The following is a 5,269-nucleotide window of genomic DNA, read 5'->3' as shown; positions in this document are numbered from 1 at the left end:
CTAGTATGGAATTTCCTCAGAAAACTAAAAATAGAATTACCATATGACCCAGTAATCTCACTTCCAAGTATATATTGAAGAGAAGTGAAATAAGTTTGCCAAAGAGATATCTGCCTTTCCATGTCCACTGCATCATTATTCACAGTAGCTAAGATGTGGAAGCAACCTCAGTGTACCTCATTGGATAAATAATTAAAGAAAATATGTCATATGCATAAAATGGAATACTATTTAGCCTTATAAAAGAAGAAAATTCTGTCATTTACAACAACATATATAAACATTGTGCTAAATAAAATAAGCCTGGCACAGAAAGACATACTGCATGGTCTCACTCATATGTGGAAATTTAAAACTTCAATATATAGAAATAGAGAGTAGAACGGTGTTTATCAGAGGGATAGAGGGGTTGAACAGGAAAAAGGGAGATGTTGATCAAAGGATAAAAGAATTTCAGTTGGACAGGAGAAATAAGATTTAGTAATCTGTCACGCAGAATAGTAACTATAATAAATAATAACTCATTGCATGTTTCAAAGTTGTAGGTTTTAACTATTTTCACCACAAAAAATGATAAATATGCAAGGTGATAGATTTGTTATTAGCTTAATTTAATCATTCTGCAATGCAAACATATATCAAAATATCACAGTGTACTTCAAAAATATATAATATATACAATTATTTTTCAATTAAAAATAATGATTTAAATAGTATATTCATGATGAAACCTTTATTGATGCACAAGGTTTAGAGTTCTCAGAACTTACAAAAATAAAAAGTTGTTACAATGTGACTTAAAATGCTCATTTTTATTTTAAAGTAATCAGTATTACACTAATATTATATGTCTTACTGTATAGTTTATATTAATTACATATTTTTGCTTCAATAGATTTATGCTGAACATTTATAATGAAAATGCAAGTAAGTTCTTACACTATATGTTGAGAAAATTAATCAATTTAGGTTTATTGAGCATTTGAAATGTCTATATCAACTGATCACATCACATATCTTTGGGTGGCTGCTCATCACACTAGCCTTTGCCTAAAAAAGAGTGTTTTAGATCTGACTATTCAAGCAGCACCCTATGGACCGTGAAGAAGAGATTAGCAATTACAAATTTGGATGCTAGTGTCAAAAAGATGAGAGTTGAAATCCCTGCTTTGTTGTTATCTAGTTTCAAAATTTTCCACACGATATTTAACATTTTAATTGTTTCTACACATTTCCATATGATACTTCACTTTTTCTTTGTTTCTACGTATTTGAAATGGAAACAATAGTAATATTGTGCACTGAAATAATACTGTAGCATAGAATTGCAAGTGAAAATTCAATAAAACAATATATTAAGTGCTTCTATAGTAGCCCAAATGCAATAAACATTGACCAAATGTTAAATAATTTTACAATTACAGGCCTAAATTTACCTGTTGCTACTGTATATCTGAAATGCTTTTTTAATCTTAACTTTTAGTAAGTAATTTAAAAGTGCATATTGTAAAGATATTCTTCACAAGCATTATTAGTTCAGCACTCTAGATGGGGACTCTTCGGCTCACTAAAACCCCAATTTTGAATCAATATAAAGGCCCATCGATAAGCCATTTAAATATTTCTTTTTAATATATGAATTGTCCCTTTCTTTTCTATCACTAACCCATCATTGTTTTCCATGTATATCTTATGTGTATCAAACCAGCACTGTCCAGTAGAATTTTCTGTGTTGATGAAGATGTTCTAGATTTCTGTTGTCCAATATTCTAACTGCTAACCACATGTAGATATTTAAATTAAATTAAACAAAATTAAAAATTTGTTCTTTACTCATGCTAGCCACATTTCAAGTTCTCAGTAGTCACATGCAACTATTGTCTACCATTTTGGATGGCACAGTTACAACTGGTCCACCTGACACCAATTTCTCTACAATCAGTTCCATTCCACAGAATTCTCCTGGTTTAATATTAATAATGAAAAATTTTGATCACACTATTCTCATGCTAAAAACCTCTCTGGTCAAAAGCATATTCTTAAAAATATATAGTTACATGGAAAAAAATAGTTGCATACTATAAGAGTCAAAAAATATCATTATGAAATAATAACTAAGTTTCAAAAATTGTGTTTTATATATGTTTATATATCTATAAAAATGCTCATAATATTAAAATGCTTACTTATATATTTATTTTTAAATGATTTGCATTTCATTTCCTGCATTTTATGCCTTTCCACATTATTCAAATATTTGAAAATAATTTTTAGTGTTTTCTGTCTGTCATTTTGTCTTCAGATTATTTGTCTTTAGTGTTTCTTAGCACTTGGTGGAGTTGCCACAAGCCTCACTGAGGCAGATGTCCTTTTAAATAGTGGTGTCTAGTAATGATTATACTACCACAGATATGAGCTAGAAAAAGCAGAATAAAATAATTTTCATCAGTTTCGTTTTACTTAAAATTGTTTTAGCTTTCCTTTTATGACTTCAAAAACTTGTTAAAAATTTCAATAAGATCAGGTGGGAAGAACTTGGTAACAAACAAAGACCTTTGATTATCATGTATTATCAATTAATATTCTAATATTTTGCCTTCCAATTAATATTTTCCCATTTTCTTTTAAGGATATCAATGAAAGAGCTTTACTAAGGACAAACATGGCTTGTTGAAATCAACAAAGTTTGTCTATAAAATTCACCTAATTTGCCGGTCTAGCAACTCTATCAAAAAAGAAGTTATTCTTTGTGAGCCCATGCTGGCTCCTAACGATCATCGCTTTCTCTTCCAAATGCTCCCAAAACATCTGTTTAATAACTTCTAGAATTTCACTAGGTCCTTTCATGCCGTGCCAAGAAGTTTGGATTTTATGTTATGTACAAAAAGGGAAGGATCTATGTTTTTACAGTTATTTTATAGTTATGTGGTTTTTTTCCATTAAAATGTACATTTCTTGAAATGACGGATTGTGCTTATTTATGTGTCAATCTAAGTATAAACGTATAAGTAATAATACTCAATACACGCTAGATAGATGGATCAAAAAATGTGACAATATTTAAAATATTTTGAGGGAACTTTCCAGAACGCTTGGCGAGAGGTGGAGTGGTGGCTGCTGCTTCTGAGCACAACTACTAGGTGCGTTCCTTTGCACACCCTCCACATCAACCTCAGCCCACTCACTGCCAGTAAAAAATGGTGAAAGAACCAAGTTTCTATGATGCTTTGGGTAAAACCCAATGCTGCTCAAAAATATTATAAGAAAAAGGTTTATCAGAAACTGGCATTGAAGTACCACTCTGATAAGAACCTGAATGAAGGAGATAAATTTAGGCAGATTTCTCCAGCTTATCAAGTTCTCTCTGATGCAAAGAAAAGCAAATTGTATGTCAAAGGAGGAAAGCCAGGTAATTAAAGAGGGTGGAGCAGGTAGCGCTTTTGGCTCTCTTGTGGACATCTTTGATATGATTTTTGGAGGAGAAGGAGAAAGTATGCAGAGGGAAAGGAAAGGTAAAAATGTGTGTCAGCTGTCAATAACCTTAGAAGATTTATATAGAGGTGTGGCAAGAAAACTGGCTCTGCAAATAAAACAAAAAAAAAAATGTGATTTGTGACAAATGTGAAGGTAGAAGTGGTAAGAAAGGAACAGTAGAGGGCTATCCCAATTGCATAGTTACTGGAATGCAAATAAGAATTCATCAGATAGGACCTGGAATGGTTTAGCAAATTTAATCTGTGGGCATAGAGTGCTAGGGCCATGGAGAACAAATCAGTCCTGAAGATAGATATAAAAGCTGCAATGGAAGAAAGACAGAGAAAAAAGAAGATTGTGCAAGTCCATATTGACAAAGGTGTGAAAGATGGCCAGAAGGTAACATTCCATGGTGAAGCAGACCAAAGAACCAGGATTGGAGCTAGGAGATATTATTATTGTGTTAGATCAGAAGGAGCACACTGTTTTTATTCAATGAGGAGGAGAACTTTTCATGTGTATGGACATACAGCTGGTTGAAGCATTTTGTAGCTTCCACTCTTAATGACTGAACTATAGTCATCACCTCTCATCCAGGTCAGATTGTCAGCATGGAGATATCTTGAGTGTGCTCAATGAAGGAATGCCAATTTATGTAGCCCATATGAAGAGTTGCCAAATTATCTAATCAAAGGTAAACTTTTCCTGAGAATGGCTTTCTCTCAGCTGATGAACTCTCTTTGCTGAAAAAACTCCTACCTTAGAGGAAGAAAGTAGAAGAGACTGATGAAATGGATCAGATAGAACTGGTGGACTTTGATCCAAATGAGAAAAGATGATACCATGACAATGGAGAAGCATATGAGGATTATAAACATCATGCTAGAGGTGGTGTTCAGTGTCAAACCTCTCAATGGGGCCAGTGAATAACACTCACAGTTGGCATTTTATGTGCAGCAGTGAATGAGTGGAGGACTGTAATCATAATATGCTTACTGCTTGCTATTGTTTTTGTTTCAATAGTCAACTATAGTAGTGTTTTAAAAGTTGTATTAGACTGTTTTCATGCTGCTGATAAAGACATACCTGAGACTGGGAAGAAAAAGAGGTTTAATTGGACTTACAGTTCCACATGGCTGGAGAGGCCTCAGAATCATGGTGGGAGGAAAAAGGCACTTCTTACATGGCAGTGCCAAGAGAAAAATGAGGAAGAAGCATAAGCAGAAGCCCCTGATAAACCCATCAGATCTCATGAGACTTATTCACTATCACGAGAATAGCACAGGAAAGACCAGCCCCCATGATTCAATTACCTCCCCCTGGGTCCCTCCCACAACACATGAGAATTCTGGGAGATACAATTCAAACTGAGATTTGGGTGGAGGCACAGCCAACCCATATCAAAAGTTAAATGAAGAATAAAGGCAAATATAAAATCTCTGACTCTGCACTGTATGTATGATGACTTCAGTGTGCAAGATGGAGTTTAATATCTGTAAAAACTACTTTAAAAAGAAGTTCCATTAGCATTTGTTAGGCCAAACCTTGTTATTGATTTCATCTGTGTCCATGAACAAACTAGGACTGAAATGCTAGGTATATGTCTAGGCTGCAGTGTATGATCTTTCATTCTTAATCTATAAAATTAAAACTGTATTTAACCGGCAATTAGAAAAAAATAAACGTAATTTGTAGAGAAGTGTTGGTTTGTATAGTTATTTGCATTACATAAGTTCCATTGTGATTCCTCTGCATTTATTCTGTTGCCTCAACTGTTACTTGAAGATGGCATAAT

At 33.4% G+C, this 5,269-nt stretch overlaps 1 pseudogene; it reads left to right on the top strand.

Annotated features, from left to right (window-relative positions):
- Nucleotides 1-3,197: 3,197 nt before the first annotated feature.
- LOC129011573 (dnaJ homolog subfamily A member 1-like) lies at nt 3,198-4,441 on the top strand (annotated as a pseudogene).
- Nucleotides 4,442-5,269: the final 828 nt, after the last annotated feature.

Source organism: Pongo pygmaeus, chromosome 14 (genome assembly GCF_028885625.2).
Source record: "Pongo pygmaeus isolate AG05252 chromosome 14, NHGRI_mPonPyg2-v2.0_pri, whole genome shotgun sequence".
NCBI classification, from domain to species: Eukaryota; Metazoa; Chordata; class Mammalia; order Primates; family Hominidae; genus Pongo; species Pongo pygmaeus.
This window is presented reverse-complemented; position numbering and strand designations above follow the sequence as displayed.